The sequence below is a fragment of the Pleurodeles waltl genome, chromosome 6 (genome assembly GCF_031143425.1).
Source record: "Pleurodeles waltl isolate 20211129_DDA chromosome 6, aPleWal1.hap1.20221129, whole genome shotgun sequence".
Classification (NCBI taxonomy): Eukaryota; Metazoa; Chordata; class Amphibia; order Caudata; family Salamandridae; genus Pleurodeles; species Pleurodeles waltl.
In genome coordinates, this window is record NC_090445.1 from 350,638,787 (window position 1) to 350,665,955 (window position 27,169).

Consider the following 27,169-nt stretch of genomic DNA (forward strand, 5'->3'; position numbering starts at 1 on the left):
TACCCCCATTTTTCACTGTATATATGTTGTTTTAGTTGTATGTGTCACTGGGACCCTGCCAGCCAGTCATTGTTGGCACAATCCCATGATCCCACGGGTCTCTAGCACAGACCCGGGTACTGCCAAACTGCCTTTACAGGGGTTTCACTGCAGCTGCTGCTGCTGCCAACCCCTCAGACAGGTTTCTGCCCTCCTGGGGTCCAGCCAGGCTTGGCCCAGGACTTCCTCAGAGAGAGGGTGTTACACCCTCTCCCTTTGGAAAAAGGTGTTAATGCAGGGGAGGAGTAGCCTCCCCCAGCCTCTGGAAATGCTTTCATGGGCACAGATGGTGCCCATTTCTGCATAAGCCAGTCTACACCGGTTCAGGGACCCCTCAGCCCTGCTCTGGCGCGAAACTGGACAAAGGAAAGGGGAGTGACCACTCCCCTGACCTGCACCTCCCCTGGGAGGTGCCCAGAGCTCCTCCAGTGTGCTCCAGACCTCTGCCATCTTGGAAACAGAGGTGCTGCTGGCACACTGGACTGCTCTGAGTGGCCAGGGCCAGCAGGTGACGTCAGACACTCCTTCTGATAGGCTCCTTCAGGTGTTGCTAGCCTATCCTCTCTCCTAAGTAGTCAAACCCTCTTTTCTGGCTATTTAGGGTCTCTGCTTTGGGGAATTCCTTAGATAATGAATGCAAGAGCTCATCAGAGTTCCTCTGCATCTCTCTCTTCACCTTCTGCCAAGGAATCGACTGCTGACCGCGCTGGAAGCCTGCAAAACTGCAACAAAGTAGCAAAGACGACTACTGCGACACTGTAATGCTGATCCTGCCGCCTTCTCGACTGTTTTCCTGGTGGTGCATGCTGTGGGGGTAGTCTGCCTCCTCTCTGCACTAGAAGCTCCGAAGAAATCTCCTGTGGGTCGACGGAATCGTCCCCCTGCAACCGCAGGCACCAAAGAACTGCATCACCGGTCCTCTGGGTCTCCTCTCAGCACGACGAGCGAGGTCCCTTGAACTCAGCAACTCTGTCCAAGTGACTCCCACAGTCCAGTGACTCTTCAGTCCAAGTTTGGTGGAGGTAAGTCCTTGCCTCCCCACGCCAGACTGCATTGCTGAAAACCGCGTCTTTTGCAGCTACTCCGGCTCCTGTCCACTTTTCCAGGATTTCCTTTGTGCACAGCCAAGCCTGGGTCCACGGCACTCTAACCTGCATTGCACGACCTCCTGAGTTGTCCTCCGGCGGCGTGGTACTCTCTTGTGCAACTTCAGGTGAGCACCATTTCACTCCACTTCATAGTGCCTGTTCTGGCACTTCTGCGGGTGCTGCCTGCTTCTGAGATGGCTCTTTGTCTTGCTGGACGCCCCCTCTGTCCCCTCACGCAATTGGTGACATCCTGGTCCCTCCTGGGCTACAGCAGCATCCAAAAACCCTAACAGCGAGCTTTGCAGCTAGCAAGGCTTGTTTGCGGTCTTTCTTCAGGAAAATACTTCTGCACGACTCTTCACGACGTGGGACATCCATCCTACAAAGAGGAAGTTTCTAGCCCTTGTCGTTCTTGCAGAATCCTTAGCTTCTACTGTCCAGTAGCAGCTTCTTTGCACCCACAGCTGGCATTTCCTGGGCATCTGCCCACTCTCGACTTGATCGTGACCTTTGGACTTGGTCCCCTTGTTCCACAGGTACCCTCGTCTGGAAATCCATCGTTGTTGCATTGCTGGTTTTGGTCTTTCCTGCAGAATTCCCCTATCACGACTTCTGTGCTCTTTGGGGAACTTTAGTGCACTTTGCACTCACTTTTCAGGGTCTTGGGGTGGGCTATTTTTCTAACCCTCACTGTTTCCTTACAGTCCCAGCGACCCTCTACAAGGTCACATAGGTTTGGGGTCCATTCGTGGTTCGCATTCCACTTTTGGAGTATATGGTTTGTGTTGCCCCTATCCCTATGTGCCCCCATTGCATCCTATTGTAACTATACATTGTTTGCACTGTTTTCTAGTACTATACTGCATATTTTTGGTATTGTGTACATATATCTTGTGTATATTTGCTATCCTCATACTAGGGTACTCACTGAGATACTTTGGCATATTGTCATAAAAATAAAGTACCTTTATTTTTAGTATATCTGTGTATTGTGTTTTCTTATGACATTGTGCAAGTGACACTAGTGGTACTGTAGGAGCTTCACTTGTCTCCTAGTTCAGCCTAAGCTGCTCTGCTAAGCTACCATTATCTATCAGCCTAAGCTGCTAGACACCCCTATACACTAATAAGGGATACCTGGGCCTGGTGCAAGGTGTAAGTACCCCTTGGTACTCACTACAAGCCAGTCCAGCCTCCTACAGTAACCACACCTGTGAAAGCGTAACGGAAATGTATCACTCAGTTAGCAAATAATACTTCAAATTGACAGACAGGATAGAGGTAGAAGTGTGAAAGTAAATGTAATAGTAAATAAATTGTTCATACCTGTGTGTCACTGGAAATATTGCTGTATGACAGAGTCCCTGTTGTCAATGTCTCCTTCCTCTGCTTCCTCCTCATCACTGTCCACAGGCTCCACAGCTGCCACAACACCATCATCTGGACCATCATCTGGACCATCCTCTTGCAGAAAAGGCACCTGGCGTCGCAAAGCAAGATTGTGAAGCATCGAGCAGGCGATGATGATCTGGCACACCTTCCTTGGTGAGTAGAATAGGGAACCACCTGAATCTGGCCTTCAGGAGGCCGAAGGTGCGTTCGATCACCCTCCTATTCCGCCCATGGGCCTCATTGTAGCGTTCCTCTGCCCTGGTCCTGGGATTCCTCACTGGGGTCAATAGCCATGACAGGTTGGGGGTAACCAGAGTCCCCTAATAGCCACTCACAGTGCCTCTGGAGTTGACCCATCACATACGGGATGCTGCTATTCCGCAGGATGTAGGCGTCATGCACTGAGCCAGGGAACATAGCATTTACCTGCGAGATGTACTGGTCTGCCAAACATACCATCTGTACATTCATGGAATGATAACTCTTCCGTTTCCTGTACACCTGTTCACTCCTGCGGGGGGTACCAAAGCCACATGGGTCCCATCAATGGCACCTATGATGTTAGGGATATGTCCCAGGGCATAGAAGTCACCTTTAACTGTAGCCAAATCCTCCACCTGAGGGAAAACGATGTAGCACATGTCTTTCCTCCATTGTTGACAGGTCCACCAGCGGTCTGTACACCGAAGGGTGCTGCCATCTTCTCACATGTCCCAGCGGATGGTGCCTATGAAGGACAACAGCGAGCACAGAGTCAAGCAAATCAGAGGTACGTACCCACAGCTTACACAGAACACTAATCATAATCCGAAATTTGGCCTGTATGAGTGTTGAGGCAAGGCCTAGGTATGTGTGACGCAGTTAAAAACTAAGCCATGTGGGCCCCTGAAATGGCGGCTGCCTGACCTCTAAAGTGGGACAATGGGATGTGAGGTAACTGCGCTGGCGTAGTATGCCGTCGCGGTAGGCGGTCAAAGACCGCGATGCATTGCTGCATTGGTTAACATTGGACCCTATGGGTCCCAGGAGCCAATGACGAAGTGCGCCAGCGGTGATGATACGCACCGCCGTGGAAGTCACCGCCGGGGACATGACCGCCATTTTCTATCTGTTCAATCACTCGATACCTGATCTTCGACAGGAGAGGACCTACACTGCAAGTGCTGCTGTGACCTCGGTCTGGAAGAGACAATGGCTGGTGCGTCTGGGGAAAGGGCCCCTGCCTTCACTGCAGAGGAGTTGGAGAAGCTCGTGGACGGGGTCCTCCCCCAGTACACGCTACTCTACGGTCCTCCAGAACAACAGGTAAGTACACAGGAAGCACGTTGTATGGGCTATGCCTGGGTGGAGAGGGCTGGATGTCAGTAGGAAGGGGGCAGAGTTCTGCGAGCATGAAGAAGTGTGATTGCATGTGCCACATGGCAAGGGCAGGGATGTGGGCCACTCACTTCGACGGTGCTGTTGCTAATGACTTCTCTTCTTCCCCTGTACATGTCATGTAGGTCAGCGCCCACCAGAAGAAGGATATTTGGCATGCCATCGCCAAGGACGTCTGGACCCTGGGGGTCCACCAGAGACGGAGCACCCACTGCCATAAAAGATGGGAGGACATTCGCCGCTGGAGCAAGAAGACGGCGGAGGCTCAGCTGGGGATGGCCTCCCAACGTTGGAGGGGTGCCCTTCGCACCATGACCCTCCTGATGTTCAGGATCCTGGCGGTGGCCTACCCTGAGTTGGATGGGCGCATGAGGGCATCACAGCAGACACAAGGGGGTGAGTACACTCACATTCTCATGACTTTGCGCAGAGTGGAGGGGTCTGGGTGGGGGAGGAGGGCTGTGGGTTTCCCTAGGCCAGGACGAGTTCCGTAGGCTAGGCCCCTCCGGAATGCAGGCCATGTGCCACTCCACCCCACCTCTGTAGAGTACAGGTATACATGCCCCTGTGTCATCTATGTGGGTAGATGACACTCATAGCCATGTAGGCCATATCCCAGGAACTGCATCTGTAGAGGCCAAGAGCACGGCGTAGTGCAGTGGGCTGCTGTGTCTGTATTGTCCGCCAACGGTAGCGGTAAGCCATGCACTCAACCTGTCTTTCTTCTGTTTCCCCACCCCTTTTTGTGCTCTCCCTGTTCTTTTGTGCATCAGCATCATCAGGCGGAGGTACAGTGGCACCGGAGCACGAGGGGGCTGCATTCCACATGGCCAATGAGGGCCACACCACGGACACAGAATACACCAGTGGGACGGAAGTCGAGGGGAGCTTCATGTTGGTCACCGGATCAGCAAACAGCGTCACGGACTCGTCCTCCGATGGGAGCTCCCTTGTGGTGGCGGCACCATCTGTGCCCCCCACTTCTACAGGTACAGCTGCCACCCCTCCCTACCAACACCGCCCTCCCAGCAGCCCCTCAGCCTTTGCTCCGTGCCCGCTCATCCAGGAGGGTGGGCATCACCTTTGCCCCAGGCACCTCAGCCCCTGCCCCTGTCACCCCTGCTGCCCGCAGTGAGGAGGCCATTGACCTCCTCGGGTCACTCACTGTTGGGCAGTCTACCATTGTGAATGCCATCCAGGGTGTAGAAAGGGAGTTGCAACACACTAATGCATTCCTGGAGGGCATTCATTCTGGTCAGGCTGCCCATCATCGAACCCTGCAATCTCTGGCCTCAGCACTGATGGCAGCCATTGTCCCTGCGTCTAGCCTCCCCACTCCAACTTCCTCCACCCAGACCCAATCCCCTGTACCCCAGCCTATACCAAGCACACCATCAGACCAGCCTGCACACACCTCAACACACAAGGGCAGCTCAGGCAAACATAGGCACCACACATCCCACAGGCACTCATACAAACATCACCCACATACAGACACAGCAACATCCACTGCCTCCACTGTGTCCCCCTCCTCGTCGTCTCCCTCCTCCCTCCCAGTGTCGTCTACACTCTCACCTGCATGCACTACCACTACAGCCACTAGGACTCGCACCAGAACACCCAGCACCACACCCCGCTCACCTGCACTCACCACCCCACTACCATTTACACGTCCCCTGTGTCCTCTCCCAGTGTGTCTGTGATGCCCCCTCCCAAAGTACACAAACACGGGCACCCAACATCCATCCACCTCACGACAGCCTCCAGAACCTGCACCTGCACCCAAATCATCTAAAGTTACACCTCCTACAACCACCTCCTCTTCCTCCACTCCTAGACCCCCTCCAGCTACCCGTCCCAGTGTTCCTAAGAAACTTTTACTCAGCAACCTTGACCTCTGTCCCACCAGCCCCACCTCCAATTCATAGGTCCCGTACTAGCACCTCAGCCAAAAAAAAGTCCGGTACCAGTGGTGCGTGTTAGAGGTATGTGGAGTGCACCGGCCACCAGGGCAGCCAGTGTGACACGGAGCCAAAGCACTGCCAGTCCACCCCCGTAAAGCACCAGAAGTTGGACAGTGCCCGACGGGAGAGGGGGAAGACTCCTGCCGGCAAAGCCGCTCACAAGGGTCCCGGGGGGAGTATCGAGTCAGCTGTGACTCCTCCCAAGGTGGTGAAGGGGCAGAAGAAGTCTCCAAAGTCTGGTAAGAGCAGCATGGCGGAGAAGGCCGCAATCCTCCCTGCTGGCCAGGATGCCACCGCCAGCCCCATCGTCACTCACCGCCAGAGTCAGTGCCCTGGAGGGCAGCACTATCGTCACTGGTCCGGAGACCACCGCCAGAGTCAGTGCCCTGGAGGGCAGCACTGTCGTCACTGGTCCGGAGACCACCGCCAGAGTCAGTGCCCTGGAGGGCAGCACTATTGTCACTGGTCCGGAGACCACCGCCAGCGTCAGCGCCCTGGAGGCCCCCGGCAGACACAGCCCCACTGGGCACTGAGGGACCGTCATGCCACACACCGCTGCACAGGTCAGAGACAGCAAAGTCAAGCACCGCTGAACATGGCAAGCACCGCTGAACAGGGCAAAGACTGCCATGGCAAGCACCGCTGAACAGGGCAAGCACCGCTGAACAGGGCAAAGATCGCCATGGCAAGCACCGCTGAACAGGGCAAGCACCACTGAACAGGGCAAAGATCGTCATGGCAAGCACCGCTGAACAGGGCAAGCACCGCTGAACAGGGCAAAGACCGCCATGGCAAGCACCGCTGAACAGGGCAAGCACCGTTGAACAGGGCAAAGACCGCAATGGCAAGCACCGTTGAACAGGGCAAGCACCGCCAACTCAAGCATCGTTAGCCGATGTGCGGCTGGGACAGTGACGGAACTGGGACCGTCACGGAGAGCGTGATACACTCTGGGCACCAGTCCCCCTCCAGAACCAGTGGAGAACTACATCCACTACCTGAATCCTTCACAGGATGAAGCACTCTGGGTACCAGTCCCCCTCCAGAACCAGTGGAGACTGTTATCCACTTGAGAGTCTGTGGCTTTGCACTCCCCAGGAACAATCAGTGGGCAACCCACCCACTGTAGAGACTTGAGAGACTGTGGCTTTGCACTCCCCAGGATGGTACAGTGAGCAACCCACCCACTGTAGAGACTTGAGAGACTGTGGCTTTGCACTCCCCAGAGCTGATCAGTGGGCAACCCACCCACTGTAGAGACTTGAGAGACTGTGGCTTTGCACTCCCCAGGATACATCAATGGGCATGGAGCCCCGTCGTGGATCTGGCGTTGTGCACTCATCCGGCTGAGGTGCCCCCCCACCTTCCCCCTGAGGTGCCTGTTGTATTTCTATCTGATGCCCCTGCAGTGTTCTCTCTGTTTCTGGACAGGTATCGTGTGTGAGCCTCGCCCATGCATTGTGGGCCCAGTGGTCCACGGACATTGAATTGTGCATACCTGCACTACTACTCGTGATGTATATATTTGGAATGTTTATATATTTCTGTATATATGAGCTTACTGTATTTTGATACATTACAATGGTTGTACTGATTCCCTTTTGTCTTTGCATTCTTCCGGGGGGGTTGTTGGTTGTTACTGTGATGTCTGGAAATGCATTGGTGTGTGTGTTGTAGTGTGCGAGGGTCGTGGTGGGGGTGGGGTGTTGCGTGTGTGTCCCCCTGACTTTTGCCTCCCCCCTCCCCTATGTCATAGGTGCAGTACTCACCGTTGTCTTCGGCGCCGCCGTTGCTGATGTTCATAGAGGAGCAGGAAGACAAGCGCAGGGAGTATTTTTAGTTCCGGCTCCATGGTGCCCTCCTTCCTCGTGGAGTGTGTTAAGGTGAGCGTTTTCCCAATGCAAAAGCTGTTTCCGCCATGTTTTTATCCACGGTGAATCCGCCCCGGAAAAGGTGGCGGATTGGCCTGTTGTAATACTGTGGGCGGTACATTGTCTTCAGCCTGTCTGTTGGCGGTGACCGCTGCGCTGCTTGTCTGTACCGCCGTGGCGGTCGGAGTGTTAAAGTGGCTGTCTATGTTGGCGTTTTCCGCCGCGGCCATAATTCCCTTTTTTGTTCCACCAGCCTGTTTGCGGTATTACCGCAGCTTTAACACCGTCCGCCAGGGTTGTAATGACCCCCATAATTCTTTAACGAGCCTCTAAGGAAGCAACAATCAACAATGAATTAACAAGAGCCTCCATCGCCATTGGCTACTGTGATACGCAGGAGTCTGTTCCTCCTTCCCATGCTACCTACATGTATTTATTGTATTAATATAGCGCTTACGACCACCGACGAGGCTTTGACTGATTTTATCTCTCGTCTCTGCCTTGTTCTCTGGGTCCGATTTAGGCTTTATTTAAACATCCGAAAGAAGGCCGATAAAGGGACAGGGATTTTATTTGTGGCATTCTCGGCAAAGGGCACGGCTTTCCTGGTTTTAGCAGGAGTGTGATGGACTGGACATGAAAAAAGAGCAGGTTTATGACTTTGACTGACGGATGAAAAGGCTAATGTGTTATGTATAGATCACAAGGATTCGTTTTTTTTCTATTATTAACTTATTGTTTACTTGATTGCCAAAAAGTGTGAAATTTCTGTAATTTTTCCCGTATGAAATTTTCAGGTTTTTTTTTCGACAAGGAATATCTTCAAAAGGACGGAGGAACACGAGCGGTCGGCATACAGGCAGCAATCTAAACAGCAACAGGAAGCCCCTGTGGTTGTGTTTTCTGTACAGAGAGGGGCTGTTTTCTCCAGCTGTGTCTCTCGCACAGTAGTAAGTGCCAGTGTCTTCTGTTCTCAAGCTGTTCATCTGTAAAAAGACTTTGCTGCTGGAATCATCTCGGGAAATGGTGAACCGGCCCTTCACAGAATCTGCGTAGTATATATGGCACTAGAATCTGTGCTGATATAAGCGATCCACTCGAGCCCTTTCCCAGGGGGCTGCCGGACCCAGCTCATATGGTAACTCCCAAAGCTGAACCCGGACCCCTGGCAGGACAGTTTATGAGACTCTCCGGGCTTCTTGACACCTTCACCAGACTGGGTCAGGACCACATCGGCACCGACGCCTGGAGAAATAAAACAAAATATATTCAAGGAAAGTCACGTTCATTGTACAAAACGCGCAGAGGCTTTTTAAAAAAAAAAATAAACATAAAAAAAACTTACTGTTTGCCAAACTGAAAATGATTATCGATATCCACATAATAATGAGAGGTAACTTAAGGTTATGCTTTAATTATAGCGGTTGCAGTATAAAACGCTGCCTGTCACAAAGCAGGCACCAGTTAAATACATTCTCAGCACAGATTTTGCATAGAATCCGGATTTACACGAGGACTGGAGGGAAGTCTGATTCATGTAAATGTGCCCGAGAGCAATGCCTCTCATTGGTAGAATGATTTTGTCCATTTGAAATAATTGCTGATATATGGAGTGATAGAGCGTTCCGACCATATAAATTTACCTGTATTTGGACGCTCTTGGGTCGATGAATCTTTTGACAAAGTGGGACTCACTTCACCCGAGAGTAATCAATTTATCCAAAATCAATAATCAATAACGAACATAAGCAATACCCTGATCAACATAACACTTCACAATTAATCCAGAATACATTTCGACGAAACCATGACCTTTCGGTCATGAATAACCACACCAGTTTATGCAAAGTTAATGAATTTATTTCCCTATATTAACAAAGCTAGCACAATGTAAATGTGTCTCAGCACCAAATGATATATGTAAATGAACATTAATAGCTGTCCTTATCGGCGGAAAAGATGCAATCTATGCAGCATTTGAATAACAATGCCTTCGATAATGGCAACACAAACTACTAAAACTACAATCTGTAATGGGCTAATTGCATACATTGGTCAGCATAACAAGGTCTCAAATTGCATCGTGCGACAAATGAATCCTCATCTAACCTCGAATTAGCATCAGCATGTGGGACTTCATGCAAAACAATTTAGCAACATTAATTTGGAAAACTCCTAACTAGGGCTCTTATCAAAAATCAGCAGTTGGTTACCTAAAAAGAAACACAATGCAATTGTACATTTTTATCTTTCATATTTACCAAATTCGACCAGCATTCAAGGAAGTCTTCGTCTCACAGGTACCGGATTCGATCAGCATGGGACGGGGCAAAGGGGCAGGGTGGACGGGGCAATTGCCTCACAGCGGCAAGATAAACTACTACTTCATGCAAAGGGACGAATCAAAGTTAAAGTCTCTAGGGCGAGAATTACTCAAAGTCTCTTTCTCTCGATTAGAGAAAGCATCGAAGTCTCATTCAAAATGGCGTTGTGGCAAGATGGACCATAATATCTGCTGCAAAATGGCTGAATGTCTGTAATGGCTGTAATGGCTGCTTTCTTCTTGTGCACCTGGTTTAAATAAACAACAGTTCAAATCCAGTAGGGTCTTCCATTGGAGGGTTCATAGGTTGGCTTCAAATTGTCCAATCAAAACCAACAGTTCACAAGCTTCTACCTAGGCATACATTATCCTTGGAGTCGGGAACGCAAGTTGCAACATATTTTACCAATTAACTCACTTTCAGAGCTTCCATTGTCCGCACCTGCAGATTGACCTTGGAGCAGAGAAGAAGATGCCAGGCTGGCACAAAACCTTAAAGATAAGCATGTGAACCGATCTCACTGGAAAAGTACAGCTTCAAGCAAGAATACACGTTTATTAGCACATTGGAAAAATACTAGCATCTAAACCGTGAGACAAGGCAACTAGGCCAAAGCCTCCACTAAAGTTATGCTAAGCTAGAACATTTCAAACAAGCAAATCATAGCACACGTTTACGAATATGTCAGATTAGTACAATTCTAATACATCACGCTATATAAAGCATGCTAATAAATGTTGGCAAACTACTCTGAGGGCACATTTGTCCCCGTACAATCTTTATTAGTTTGGTTAAAGTCACACTTGATTATTGCAGCACTACGTTTATGCGCTAATAAATGTAAAACCTTCATTTCTGCGTCATCAATCCCTCCTCTGATGACTATTTGTCATCACACAAAACCATTCCCACAAATTTTATTCCATTAAAATTCTGTCAGTTCTCTTTGCCTTTTAGTTCCCCTTGTTCTTGCCTTGTATTCTTCTGCCATTCTTTTCATCATTTTCTCTTCCTTCCTTCTCTTAATTCTTTCCATTATCATTAATATTCCCCTCTTTATTCCCCAAATCCCAAAGATGCAAATTAGTACTATTATTATTCCCTGTATTATTTTTAGTAATATTCCATTCCAAATTCCACCAAGCCAATTTCCCACTGAAGCAACTCCCTTTCCAACCTTCTCCCAAACTCCTGGTTCTTTCAATTCCTTCAAGTCTGCACTCTCTTTTGTTAGATTTGCAAGCATTGTTTTAATCTTCACACTGTTGTCTGGAATATACGTGCAACAGTGACGCGCACCAAGCATTTTGCAAACGCCGCCATCCTTTGCTAAAAGAATGTCTAGGGCAAGCCTGTTTTGAAGAGTCATAGCTCTTTCCGCTGCAAGTTCAGCATCCATCAGGATTATAGCACCTGAAAACTTTGTCAACATGTTATCCACTATAGTAGACAACTTTCTTATTTTGATGGAATTCAACACAACTCCCAATGAAGGAATCATGGCTCCAAATATATCTCCTACCACAGCAGCTGCGGTCTCTCTTTTCTGGATACGATGGGATCCAGACGTCTTTGGAATCACCGATAGGTCATCCAGTTGATAAACCTTTGGGAACACTATACCCAAATAACATCTCCCCCACCATCCCTTTGGAAGACGATAATAGGCATTATAGCCACAAATGTAATATACACCAGGTATGACAGGGTCAAGTCCGTTCAGCATGAATGTCCATTTGGCCTTAAAGATAAACGTATGTTTACATTCACTCGCACCCACGAAAATGTTATCATAATAAGACTCACCACGATATATACAAAATTTCCCTACATGCCAAGCGTCTAAAGCTATTTTTCCTTGTGTTTTTATTGCGGCAAAAGCATAATGATCTACTGAAGTCCTCTTACTTAGCTCCTTTTCTAATTTCGCATTCATTTGTGCCCTTCTATCATCTGTGCGATCTAAAAAGCTTATTTCTACTGCAGTGAGCGAGCAGGTAAGATTTTCCCTATGAGCGTGAGCTGTTTCAAAAGGTTGCATTGGCTCGAAAAATTCCCTCATTATTTTAGCATCCCAATCTTTAGCAATCTGACTTAGCTGCGCTATTATAGGAACATATGCAAAGGTAACATCATAATTGGAATAAAAATACTGTATGTTGGTTTGACCATAAAATCTAGAAGTTACTATACTACATGTAATCCCGTATGTAAGAGGCATGTGATGATAAGTCACCCCTTCCGTTACCGATGTCGGTATCTGAGTACACACATAACAATCTTTCGCATCCATAGTCTCAACATATTCTGTTAGTAGCCGATAGAAAACATTCTATGAAAGTTCCTTCTTCTCATGCAAGTGTCTCTCATCTAATTCTAGTCTTTTCAATGCGGTTAGTTCAGTGACAGTAACAGGAGCAGAAGTAGAAGCATCAATTTTCTCATTCTCACCCTTACCATGCATTCCAAGTACTATTGCCATTATTATCAATATACATGCAATTATCAAGCCTATACACGCATATTTACAATATTTCATTCTACTCTTTTGTGTAGCGTACCTAGTCATGATCTGTATAGAATCAGAGAGCTGAAAACACCTATAAAAGAAACGATGTAGCAATCAGTTACAAAGCTGAACGAGCGCAATGTTCACACAGTTTTCTTCAGGAGGCCAGTCACTTATCGGTTAGCAGCATTTGTCTCAATTCGGCAATAACTCAGTCTTTTATCAGTTAGCAACGTTGTCTCAAATCGGGTTTAAAAGTCAATCAGGTTATCAAAATCTTATCAAGTTAGCAAATGTCTCATCCGGTTTTAGCAATGTCTCAGCTGGTTGTATCACGTTAGATTATAGCAAGCAATGTCATTTATCAGTTTTTCAGTCAATAGTGTCCATAAAACTTTTCTTTTCTATTGGTATCTCTTCTTCTTCGTTCTCAAGGCTAAGAGATAGAAATTCGTCGGTCCAATCGTCATTGACTACATATGCCCATTCTGGACCGGAATACCTCCTGTTTGGTATCCTTTTCCTTTTCAATTTTGCATCTCTCTTTGATTCTGCCTCACTGGTACTTTCCTCTTTGGCCAAGTCTTTTTCTTCACTTGATGTTTGTACCACGACAGACACTTCCTTTCTTTTCTCTTTCACTCTTGGCCCTTCACTGTCGTTCAACGTTTCTCTAGTCTTTACTTTTGCTGGTGATATACTTGGTCTTTTCTTTGCACTGTGTCCACTTGATGGACCTGCGATCTCTTCTGAAGAAGTTTGAACAGTTTCGTTCTGTTCTGCCTTGTCCCCTCCTTCTGAGGAGTCAATCAAGTTTTCCTTTTCTTTTTCTGTACCGTCTGCTTCTGGGAAAGCCCTCCTCTGATCAGGCTCTCCTGCTTCTTCACCTCTTTCGAGCCCTTTGTCACCGTTTCTTTCTTCAGGCTCTGTGTCACTTTCAGCTGCTTCAGGCTCTTTGTCACCCTCAGCTGCTTCAGGCTCTTTGTCACCTTCAGCTACTTCGTCGCTGTCTGAGGTTTCTCCTTGGTCTTCCCCAAGTGAATCGGTTGCTTCGTCCTCAGAGAATATTTCTCTCTCCTCTATTTCTGCCTGTTCGCTTCTAGTTCTGTTTTGCTCTGCCTCAGCGCTCGGCACTTTGTTATCAGGTACTGGCAGTTTCAGCGCTTCAACTTCCTCATCTGTGGGACACAACACTTTCTTTGTGTGACTGGCGTGAATCCAGTTGGGAACTCCCGCACACTTCACAGCGGTAGTGGTCGTCAGGATCACTTGGAAAGGGCCTTTCCAACGGGGTTCCAGACACGACTTCCTCACGTGCTTCTTTATCACGACCCAGTCACCTGCTTTCAGTGTGTGTCCTGGACCTGGGATCGGTGGCAAGGTGGTTGCTTCCACCTGGTGAGAGAAAGAGCGAACCACGTCAGCCAGACCTTTGCAGTAGTCTAACACCATATCATCTGTAATATTCAAAAGCGCGTTTGCGGGAACTGCAGGAAGTCTCATAGCCCTGCCCATGAGAATTTCGTGCAGGGACAATCCAGTCTTTCTGTCAGGGGTGTTTCTCATTGACATTAGCACCAAAGGCAATGCGTCAGGCCATTTCAAATTTGTCGATGCACATATTTTCGCCATTCTTGATTTCAGTGTACCATTCATTTGTTCCACCAGTCCTGAGGCTTCTGGGCGGTAGCTACAATGCAGTTTTTGCTCAATGTTCAGCGCTGCGCAAAGTAACTTTATCACCTCGTTATTGAAGTGACTTCCCCTATCTGATTCTAAAGAGATCGGGAATCCGAAACGTGGTATCGACTCCCTCAACAATAGCTTTGCAACTGTAAGGCTGTCATTTCTACGTGTGGGGTATGCTTCAATCCAGTGACTAAAAATGCACACAATCACCAACACATACTTCAGACCCCCATGCACAGGCATCTCAATAAAGTCCATCTGCATTCTGCTGAACGGGCCACCCGCCCTGCCAATGTGGCTCATGTTCACAACCGTTCCCTTTCCTGGGTTCATCTGCTGACAAATGACACAACGATGGCAAACTGCTTCTGCAACTTGACGGAATCTGGGGTTAAACCAATCAGTTTTGAACAATCTTATCATGGCATCTCTCCCTAGGTGAGCCTGCCCATGATAGAACCGCGCTAGCTGCGATAAGAGACTATTTGGTAAAACAAATTTTCCCTCATTTGAAACCCATAGCTCATCTGGTCTTTTTGTACATTGTGACTTAATCCAGGAAACTCTTTCATCCTCCCTGACGCTATTCTGTAATGCTTTTAGTTCATCCATTGTATCGACAACCTTCAAGGCAAATGCTTCAGCTGGTTCGAGCTCTGGTTCACTGATCGAATTCCATTCATCCCTGAGCAATATACAGTTCAAGGCACAAAATCTTGCGACTTGATCCGCATATGCATTTCCCAGGGAAACATAGTCCTGTCCTTTTGTATGAGCACTACACTTTACCACTGCAATTTCGGCTGGCATTTGAATGGCGTGTAACAATTCCCTTATTCTCTCCCCGTTTTTCACTGGTGACCCTGAAGAGGTCAGGAAACCTCTCTGTGACCATAGTTGCCCAAAGTCGTGCACTATTCCAAACCCGTATTGACTATCAGTGTAAATGGTAACCTTCATCAATGTAGACAGTTGGCATGCTCTTGTAAGGGCTACAAGCTCTGCTACTTGTGCGGAATAGACTCCTTGAAGCCAGGATGCTTCCAAGACACCTGTTACAGTACATACAGCATATCCTGCTTTCAATATTCCCATTGCATCTCTTAAACATGACCCATCAACAAAAACAATTTGGTCATTTTCATCAAGCTTAGTATCCTTAATGTCAGGTCGGGGTTTTGTGCAAAATTCAGTCACCTGAAGGCAGTCATGCTCGACGTCTTCAGCGTTCTCAATTTCAGCATTTTCACCAGGAAGCAAGGTTGCTGGATTCAACGTAGTGCACCTTTTCAGCTGCACATTCGGTGAGCCCAAAATTATTGTTTCATACCTTGTGAGTCTTGCTCCAGTCATGTGTTGCGTTCGGGAGCGGGTCAAAAGTATCTCAACTGAGTGAGGGACCATGACTGTTACTGGATGTCCCATCACTATTCCTTCACTCTGAGTGAGGCTGATACCAACTGCTGCTACGGCGCGCAAACACCCTGGCAGTGCTGCTGCGACCGGATCCAAAGTAGCTGAAAAATACGCTACTGGTCTGTTCATGCCACCATGGGCTTGGGTCAAGACAGACAAAGAACATGCATCACGTTCATGACAAAACAATGTGAAAGGCTTTGTGTAATCAGGCATACCTAAAGCTGGAGCCCTGCACATGCATTCTTTCAATTCAATAAAAGCATCCATCTCATCTCCTTTCAACTCAATCTCATCCAATGCATCCTTCTGGGTCAGTTTCAGTAAAGACTTTGCTAGAGCTGAGAAGTTGGGAATCCACTGGCGACAGTAGCTCACCATCCCCAAAAACTTCCTCACCTCCCTCCTCGTCTTTGGTGGACTCATTTGAAGTACACTTGTTATCCTTTCCTTCATTATTCTCCGTGACCCTTTCTCTATTTGATGACCCAAGTATTTCACTTTCTTCTGACAGAACTGCAACTTTGAAGGAGACACTTTGTGTCCATTCCTTCCCAAATGGTTCAGTAGAGCAATGGTGTCGGCTGTGCAGCCACTTTCTGTCTTAGATGCAATCAGTAAGTCATCAATGTACTGTACTAGGGTTGACTCGAATGGCAATTCTAACGCTTCCAAGTCTTTCTTTAGAATCTGATTGAAAATTGACGGTGACTCCGAAAACCCTTGAGGAATTCGACACCAACTGTAAACTCTGTCTAAGAATTTGAAACAAAAGAGAAATTGGCTGTCCTCATGAAGAGGCACCGAAAAGAATGCTTGTGACAAGTCGATGACTGAGAACCACTCGGCATCGCAAGGGACTTGAAACATTATCACAGCTGGATTCGGTACTACAGGGCAGCATTTAATTATGATGTCATTTATTTTCCTCAAGTCCTGCACAATTCGGACCTTTCCACTCGGCTTTATTAGTCCCATGATTGGTGAATTACATGGACTGCTTAACACTTCTTTCAGTACTCCCTGTTTTACAAACTCGTCAATGAGTTGGGCCACTTTCATGAGGGTGTCTTGTGCCATATGGTATTGTGGGGTCTGGGGAAAGGTTACATTGGGTTTTACGGTCACTTTCACTGGTTCCACTCCTTTCACCAATCCCACCTCCTTTCCTGTCATATCCCACACTTCTTTTCCGACTGTTTCCCGTAATTCAGCTGGAATATCCTCTTCAGTTATCATCGGAAAAAGGTTAATCAGAGGATATTCTTCATTGACAGTTTCCATCTCATCCCCTTCTACTCTGTCCTCTTCTTCCCCATCACTGCTCGTCTGAATTTTAATTCCATCGTTCGAACACATAATCGAACATCCCAATTTGCACAATAGGTCTCTCCCTAGCAGTGCTATCGGGCTTGTGTCACATACCACAAAACTGTGTAACCCTTGATAGTTACCAATTCTGACTGGTACTGGATCTGTGATTGGGTTCGTCAGGTGCCTGTTTGCTACTCCCACTACTTGAACTGTTCTCCCTGAGAGGGGCAAATTTGGTACTTCAATGCTCCTAACAGTTGAACGTGTGGCTCCCGTGTCAACTAAGAATGAAACACCCTGACCCATAACTGTTCCTTCCACATACGGACCCTTTTGATCAACTTCCAAGGATGCTGCAAGCACACAATCTCCCTCCTCTTCTGAACTTTCACTCTCCCATACATTGTTTATTCCATTCTCACTGTGTAATGGGAACTGTTGTACTGTGCCATTTGTATTCATCACCTGACCCGAGACCTGTGGAGGGACCATCACTTGCTGCTGATTCATTGGTGCCAAAGGTATTTGCATTTGCTGATTAGGTACCATGGGAAACTGCTGTTGCATTGGCTGCATTTGCGTCATCTGCATACGGGGCATCTGCATCTGCTGCGGCTGCATGGGCTGTAATCCTTGCAGCTGATTTATGGTCTGAAAATTTGGGTTTGGACCTCTCATTTTCGGTCCCCTCATTGTCTGGAATGCATTGACATCATTGCTCTGCTGACCAACACCTGCACCTTCCTGCACCACCATCGGACACTCGCGTTTCCAATGTCCGACAATTCCGCCCACGTGACACGGCATCACCCTTTTCATTGTCTGCACACCATTCGGAGTCACAACAGTGTTCAAATCCGGACCATTACTCCCAAAACCTCCTCTGTCTCTGCCTCTTGCCTGTGGCTGAAACACCATATTTCCCTGCGGCTGCGGCTGTGGTATCTGCTGTTGGAACCCTTGCAACCCTTGCAAACCTGTCTGAGCTGCTTTAAGTTGCATCATCATCACCTTCTCTTTCAACCTTTTCTGTTTCACTTCAATTTCGTCGCTACAGTATTTCGCATAATTCAACACCTCATCAATCGGTTTCGACTGCCAACAAATCAAATGCGTCTTTATCATCTGACTTATCTCTGGTCTCAGCCCTTCCACAAATCTAAACACAAAATGGAGCATGTCCTTCGCCTCTATTGTTTCCGTGCCACTGTAGTTCTTGAACGCCTTCAACAACCTCTCATAGTAACCATGAATCAAATCTTTAGCCTCTTGGGCAGTTCGATCAATCTTCTGCCAGTCCACATTTTTCGCGGCAACCTTCGTCTTCAAGTGCTCAATCACCTTATAGTACAAGCTCATCACCATAGGTGATGGTGCACCCGTATCCCTGTCTCTCTCTGGTTCACTTGTCGGCCAACCTACAGCCCTTTTGCAGTCTTCCCACAAGTCTGCCGGAACCACAATCTCAAAGAGGGTGTTCAGGTCTTCCCAAAGACATTTTGCAAGCTTCACAAACCTATCAGTCTGTTGATACCATTCAATCGCTTTCTCTCTCAGTTTGGGAAAATCATCCGTAAAAGACTGAATGTCGCTCCTATGCCACGGTACATCTATTAATTTTCCCCCTGCTGTCTCCCTCATTGGTAACATAGTTATTGCATCACTACTCTGTGGTCTTTTCTCCTTGTGCTCTGGGACACTGTCCTTCTTCTTTTCCTTTTTCCTTGCCCATCTGCTCTCCCATTTGTCTAAGCACCTCCACACTTGTGCACTCTGGAGCAATTCTCTAAGGTGCGTTTTCATGCCTGCTGACCTCATGTGTTCAAAGTCTGTGGTCCCGAAATCCAATCTATAACTCCTGCTCAAGTGTTTTGTCTTGTCTATCTCAACCCCGTTTTTGTCAGCTATTTCTTGCAACCTTCTATGTACCTTGTTCACTTCTCTCGTAATCCTGGGACATAGATACCTCAGCTCTTCTTCCGAGTAGGACTCTAACCTATTCAAACCCATAGTCCCTTCCACCAATTCTTCTGCTTCCATGTTCAACCTGACCCTATTCAAATAGTCTTCTCCCTTCCCACTGGCTGAGCTTTGTGTGGAATTCAAACTGTTGAACCACTGTGTCAGCTGTTGCGCATTCAACCCCATCAGTGTAGCATTCACATCGACTGCCATTGATGGTTGCGGCAACTTTTCAGTGTTCGATGATAGCGGTATCATCAGTGGGGGACTCGACCTCACCACTGTTGACTGAGCACATATGGGACTAAACTCCATCAAGGACCCAGATCCAGTTGGCAGAGCCGCTATCGGAGTTGTCTCTGGAGTGTTTTCTATGCACCTCCTTTCCGTCCCACTCTGCACCACTGATCCTTGTCCGCTCATACCTGAGTTAGGCTGAATGTACAAAGCTACCGGTGGACCTACAGTAATGGGTAGGGATATCGCATCTGCGTTCTGTCCGTTCCCCAGGTTCTGAGGCATGTTCATTCCCACACTATGGGTCATCATTGCCGGCATGCCCGTCTGACTCCCCGTCATCTGAGCATGTGCGGTTCCCCCCTGCATCTGCTTTTGAGGCATCAAAAGCTGGGTTGATTCAGCTTGTGCCAATGTTGGGTTGCCTCTCGAGTGGGGTCTCAAAGGGCGAAACCGTTAATCGAACACCATGTACCTCTAGAGTGGGGTCCCAAAGGGCGTAACCGTCCTCTGCTACCATCTACTGATAGAGCGTTCCGACCATATAAATTTACCTGTATTTGGACGCTCTTGGGTCGATGAATCTTTTGACCAAGTGGGACTCACTTCACCCGAGAGTAATCAATTTATTTAAAATCAATAATCAATAACGAACATAAGCAATACCCTGATCAACATAACACTTCACAATTAATCCAGAATACATTTCGACGAAACCATGACCTTTCGGTCATGAATAACCACACCAGTTTATGCAAAGTTAATGAATTTATTTCCCTATATTAACAAAGCTAGCACAATGTAAATGTGTCTCAGCACCAAATGATATATGTAAATTAACATTAATAGCTGTCCATATCGGCGGAAAAGATGCAATCTATGCAGCATTTGAATAACAATGCCTTCGATAATGGCAACACAAACTACTAAAACTACAATCTGTAATGGGCTAATTGTATACATTGGTCAGCATAACAAGGTCTCAAATTGCATCGTGCGACAAATGAATCCTCATCTAACCTCGAATTAGCATCAGCATGTGGGACTTCATGCAAAACAATTTAGCAACATTAATTTGGAAAACTCCTAACTAGGGCTCTTATCAAAAATCAGCAGTTGGTTACCTAAAAAGAAAAACAATGCAATTGTACATTTTTATCTTTCATATTTACCAAATTCGACCAGCATTCAAGGAAGTCTTCGTCTCACAGGTACCGGATTCGATCAGCATGGGACGGGGCAAAGGGGCAGGGTGGACGGGGCAATTGCCTCACAGCGGCAAGATAAACTACTACTTCATGCAAAGGGACGAATCAAAGTTAAAGTCTCTAGGGCGAGAATTACTCAAAGTCTCTTTCTCTCGATTAGAGAAAGCATCGAAGTCTCATTCAAAATGGCGTCGTGGCAAGATGGACCATAATATCTGCTGCAAAATGGCTGAATGTCTGTAATGGCTGTAATGGCTGCTTTCTTCTTGTGCACCTGGTTTAAATAAACAACAGTTCAAATCCAGTAGGGTCTTCCATTGGAGGGTTCATAGGTTGGCTTCAAATTGTCCAATCAAAACCAACAGTTCACAAGCTTCTACCTAGGCATACATTATCCTTGGAGTCGGGAACGCAAGTTGCAACATATTTTACCAATTAACTCACTTTCAGAGCTTCCATTGTCCGCACCTGCAGATTGACCTTGGAGCAGAGAAGAAGATGCCAGGCTGGCACAAAACCTTAAAGATAAGCATGTGAACCGATCTCACTGGAAAAGTACAGCTTCAAGCAAGAATACACGTTTATTAGCACATTGGAAAAATACTAGCATCTAAACCGTGAGACAAGGCAACTAGGCCAAAGCCTCCACTAAAGTTATGCTAAGCTAGAACATTTCAAACAAGCAAATCATAGCACACGTTTACGAATATGTCAGATTAGTACAATTCTAATACATCACGTTATATAAAGCACGCTAATAAATGTTGGCAAACTACTCTGAGGGCACATTTGTCCCCGTACAATCTTTATTAGTTCGGTTAAAGTCACACTTGATTATTGCAGCACTACGTTTATGCGCTAATAAATGTAAAACCTTCATTTCTGCGTCATCAGGAGTCAAAATCCCAGTGCACCCCAAAGGGTGTTGCTCAGACTACGTTTCTATAGGAAATCATTTATTTAGTGGAAATATTGCGGACCAAAATTAAAAACATATATGTTGTCAGTGATTGCAGGTGAACTGTGCACGTAAAATAATCACTTACTCTAGCTTTATCTGATAACGTGTGCCACAGAGCACCATTTATGTCCGGAACATACTCTGATCTTGGTGAGCACATACAATTGCAAATTTGCTAAATCATAATATGGCTCAGTTAGTACATTTTGCAGCACCAAAATGGAAACTATTGAGGCAAATATTCGCGTTTTTTGGGTCATATTCGTCATGTTATTTTATTGACTGTCATTTCTTTTTTGCATACTTCAGTCTTACCATTTACGTTTAGTAGTGGCAAAGCAGTTAGGAGTCCTGGAGTGCCAGGATCTCGACCATGCTACATGGAGACTATGGAAGCGAGAGGGGACGGGCCAAAAGCCTCTGAAATGAGCAGACTCAATCACTAATACACGTCGCAGCTGAGCCACATGCACTTGTTAGAAATGCACCACAGGAAGCAACATGGACGAAGAGGATCATTTGAAGAACCGAATAAATTTAGTGTAGGTGCATATTTCATTGGAATCTAGAAAGTTTGCTCCGAAGACCCAGGCCATTTGTTTTAGAAAAAAATGTCACCAGTGAACATGGATTGGCCTGAAAATATTGCACATTGATCAATTCTTGCTTTGAACCGACTTACGTAAGGCAGAGTCTTCCACAAAGCCCTCCACAACAAGGGACCGGAATACCTCAACCGACGCCTCAGCTTCTACGTCCCCACTGCCTTCTCCGTTCCTCTGGCCTCGCGCTCGCTGCCGTCCCTCACATCCGCCGCTCCACGGCGGGTGGGAGATCTTTCTCCTTCCTGGCGGCCAAGACCTGGAACTCCCTCCCCACCAGCCTCAGGACCACCCAGGACCACTTCGCATTCCGGAGACTCCTAAAAACCTGGCTTTTCGAGCAGCAGTAACCCCCCCATTCCCCTAGCGCCTTGAGACCCGCACGGGTGAGTAGCGCGCTTTATAAATGTTAATGATTTGATTTGATTTGATTCCTGTGGTCATTAGAAACGACTATATTTATGTGATTACTACCAGGACCTGCGCTGGGCATGGACAGAGGGGGCCGCTGCCCAGGGCTCTGCTTTCAGGTCGACAACGTAAGTTCACGCTTCCTCGTGATAGGCCACAATATCAGTTAGCTCCCTACTCCTCCAGCAGCCCCTCCTGCGACCCGATCACGTCGCATTTGTATTTTTTTAGTCAAGTGTCTGTTGTATTCTATATTATAGGACAGTGGTTCCCAACCTTGTGACTCCTGAGGACCCACACTGAATCATTACTGGAAGCCGGGGAAGCCCTAAGCAATTTGTCTGATTTGACTTTCAAACATTAAAACAGCAATTCACAAAAAATTCACAACAAAGTACACACTAAATACTCAAATTTCTAAAGATATAATTATGTTATATTGAAAAAGTATGCAAAAATTGAAAATTGTTAATGGGAAGGTTGGTTCTGCATCTCAGTGACTAACTTTTTAGTGTTTGGTTTTATGTAGGAAAGTTGAATCCTGAGGTCAGTTTCTGCATTTCCCAAGTGATTTCTGTTTTTTGTTTTAGGTACATAGAATCTGAGAAAGCTTTTTCACATAAATAGGTGGAGGGGAAAGGAAGTAAAACCATTAGGGCCTCTCTTCTCTCCCTTGCCTCTGTGTCACATGTAATTCATTTGTTTTATAGCACCTCTCCTACCAGTGTAAGATTTCAGAGCACTTTACAGGAGACTACAAGGTGTAGGTCAGGATTCAGAACACAAGGCAGTGGTTAAAGTTGACTTTAATAATAAGAATGTATTTCTATGCAAGTAAACCTTTTTAGCAGCATAAGGAAAATGAAAGACTGGGAAAAAAACACTTTATAATTTGTGCCATGCAGTTTGCATGCAGCCCTATAATGGTAATTTATAGCTCACTGTGCTAGACTATGATTGTAACTTATGAACTGCACAGTAACAAAAAAATCTCTGTGACAAAAGCAGTATCCTACTGAGCTATGCATATAAAATACTGTTCTTTGCAGCAGGCATATTAACCATCAGCACTATCTTTGAGTCAAAACTGTCACTGCACAAAACACATATCTCTCTCCATCAGGTACATTAACCACTAGAGTTATCTTGATGCTTTTATATTTGCCTGGAAGCTGCTGGGTGTTCAAGGAATGTTACAGCACTTTTCAAACTGTTGAACAAAGATAATAAGAAATATAAAACATGCACATGTTTGTCAGAGGCTCTAGCTGGAGAAGTGCCTTCCAGCCTGCCCAGGCCTGCGGACCCTCTGGACATGTTTCACAGACCCCTGGGGGTCTGAGGACCACAGGTTGGGAACATTTGTTCTAGGACACTGGGAGTGGAATGTGGATGGTTGGAATGTTTAGAGGAAGGTAATTTCTTCAGAGTTGGCGGCCATCATTGTCTGCTCTTTGATTAAGAAATAACTCAGAGGCATATTTACAAGCCCCTCGCAGCACACTGCACCACCGGATCATTTTTTTTTTTTTTTTTTACGTTCCAGTGGTGCAGTGCGCCATCCCATATTTATAAGGCTACACAAAGCCATCTTGCGTGGCTTTTCCTGGTCTTGTAAAGCTGGGCCCCCTTTTTGCTTAAAAAAGTGCATCAAAGGGGCATTCCATAGCTGTTACTGTGGGTGTTCCCATGCAACATCCATGAAACGCTAAGGAATCTGACGCTTTCCAAGATTTACAAATCTAGAAATGCATCAGATTCCTACGCCACCTCGGAGGTGGCGTAGAAGTGACACAACAGGGAGAAATATCTTTATTTCTCCCTGTTTCTTCCTCTTTCTATGTGTGCTGCGTCCTTCAGAGCTCATAGAAACAGCAAAACACCTCTTTTGATTGTTTTTACGTAAGGAAGTGTCTCTTACTGCACAAAAACAATCATCTCCAAAACGCAGGCAGCCTTGTGCAAGACTGCCTGCGTTGGTTCTAGGCAGCAATTTGTGCGCCAGCGGAGGAAGGAGGACAGAAGTTCACATTATTTGGTAGATTCAGCACATTTCTGCCCTTCCCCAGTGAAGCAACAAGACACTTGCTGCGCTGCCCTGCGCCACGGCGCCTGTAAATATGTCCTTTACTTTTTCCATTGAATTCAGAGCACCTCTTTTTGCTGCAGTCTTAAACTCGTTGGTACTATGGTGTGGTGGCCTTGCCTGGAGTGCAGGTGTGGGAAAAGGGAACAGAGTGTGTGGAGGTGGGATCAGCAAAGCCAACAATTGTGTTGGTGCACAAAGCCAGGGCCAGGGTGCCTTTCCTAAAAACCTGCCCTGAAGCCTTGTCTGCCGTTTCTATTTTGGGTTGCCAGTCAACAATAGACCCCTTTTCTTCCAGGGACCTGCTGAACATTATTAGTTAAGGAAAAGTGGATTTGGGAGGAGGGTGCAGCCATATCAGACAGGTATGGCAGCACTGTTTAGTAAAGCACACTCTCCTAGGCCTTATAGCATTGGATCAGGCTGCAAGGTCCAGGAATGGGGCCCCCTTCCCTGATCTTGCAGCCATTATCCAGTGCTGTGAGGCCCAGTTTAGGGCTCCCCTCCTGGGCGTTCGAGTGATTCTTAACAGCCAAGTGGTTAAGTGAGTCATTCCGTATAAAGGTTGAGGATGGATCCATTTATTCACAAAAATTAAAACAATGCAAGGGCTGAATCAGGGATGCATTTTGGCCCCACCCTTATTCACCCTGTTTCTCACTCACCTCCCCCCTAAGCTTGCATCCGCCCAAACTCGGGGGCTTCCAGTTATCAAATGTACACAAGTGATCTAGTCCTTGCAAAAGGAACTAGGTTTACAGCGTTTGTTTGATGCAACACTTGCTCACTCTGTAAGAAATGGTCTATTAATAGGAAAATATATATATATATTAATAGTGCAAGGAAAAAAGACATAGAAGCACACTTGGTTTATTGAGGATGACAGAATTAAAGTAGTAAAAAGCTCCAAGTACCTCAGAGTTTATTTAAATGGAAATGGAGGATTCAGCGACTAACTAGATAAAATGAAGAAGAAGGGCAAACCGTTGGCTTTTGGCCTGAGGTCTATTTACAACAAATTAAATGGTCTCACGCCAATCTGGCAGGTGGTGCAAGCCAAGATCCTCCTCACCTTGACCTATGGGAGTGAGGCACCCATGGGTAGGGATTGTGGCACCCTAGACTAAATGGTTCTCAAATTATATAGGTCTATTTTCCAATTACCTTCAAACACATCACCTGCTCAAATCAGGCTGGAGTTCGGTATTGCCAAACAGTCCTTGGATCAGAAGTCGGCCTTTGCTTCCTGTTGTCACAGGTTTAGGATGGCACAGGAGGGCTCCCTGGGTAATCACCTTTGACATGACCTGATACTCAGGCCGAGCTCTCTGGCTTGGGTTTTTTTCTAAACAAAGTCTTGAACTCTCTTGATCTAACAAATGCCTGGGACTTATTTTTAAGCCACATGGAGTTCAAGAGTCTAACCAAATCGAATGCTCAGTTGCTATCTATGATTGAGGACAAAGACAAATTGTCTAAGCATAGTCGTGGGTGGCCGACTCTTCAGAATTACACTAGGTTGAAGCCACATGGCTACCTTAATGAAACTTATGACAAACAGACTAATGTGCACTTTTTGAAGTACAGGCTAAGTCTATTACCTTTATTGAAACATCTTCTGCCTTTGAAAAGGAGGCCGCAAGAGACTATTGTTCATGTCTTATGCCTGTGTCTCTCGGGCATGAGGGATCGCCGAGAGCTCCTCTAAAGGAAGTGGAAAGACCGAAGCATAAGGACATGTAGGGAGGCGGTTTTGGCCTGTTTTGATCCTATTGACATTGGTCTGAATTGTGCAATGGTCAAATTCGTACAGTGATTTGATAAGAAATCTGTGACCAAGGATTTAGCTGATGTCGGGGAGGCGAGAACTCTTTGATTACATATATTGCTTTGGCTTCTCTGTGTGCATTTTCATCTTTAAATCCTTTGTAGTCTCAGCAATTATTCACAGTCATGATTAGGCTCCAATTTTTAACAGAGGAAAGAATTTGTAATCTAATTTTGAATTGCACTTTTAATTTGAATCGCATAACCTCAGGCCTTCAGCAATTATTTTGGTCCAGATTTTAGGATAAGCATTCACTTGGTATTTTCATCATACAACATGAGTTTTTACATATTGTTGAAATGCACTCTAATGGTTCTCATTGCGCTGTTACACAGAGCTCAAATGAGATTTGTGCTCTCAACTTAAACTGGTTTTAATGGTTGGACTGCAGTTCGGATTTTATTTATTTTGATTCTATTTAAGTATCTTTAACTTCATTGGGTTTGAAGTGGCTTTACTTCATGAATTATTATGGTTTTATTTTATGTGCCTTGCTTGGGTTTTAATTATGTATTATATTGCAAAGGGTTTTATTAATCATGCAATAAATATTTACTAACCTACCATGGAGTCATTGTGTACCAAAAGGCCCTTGAAACTTAAGACCTGCTTTGATGTTTGTGCCACGCTTGGTTTCTGTTTTTAAAAAATCAAGGCGCTGTACTCATGCTTAAAGTTATCTATATGTAACAGGAGTTTACATATGTGCTACCAGAGCTGTATCTGTTCTGTATACAAAGGACACTTCCAAAAGAATATTTGTGCTCTAGCAAGTGTGCCCTGCTTCTGCCCATGAGAACCAACGCGTGTTGTGTGCATTCGCAAAGATTAAAACATTAGCGCAATATCATAGTTTAAATGTGTATTTTGTCGATGGTTGTTTCTTTTCTG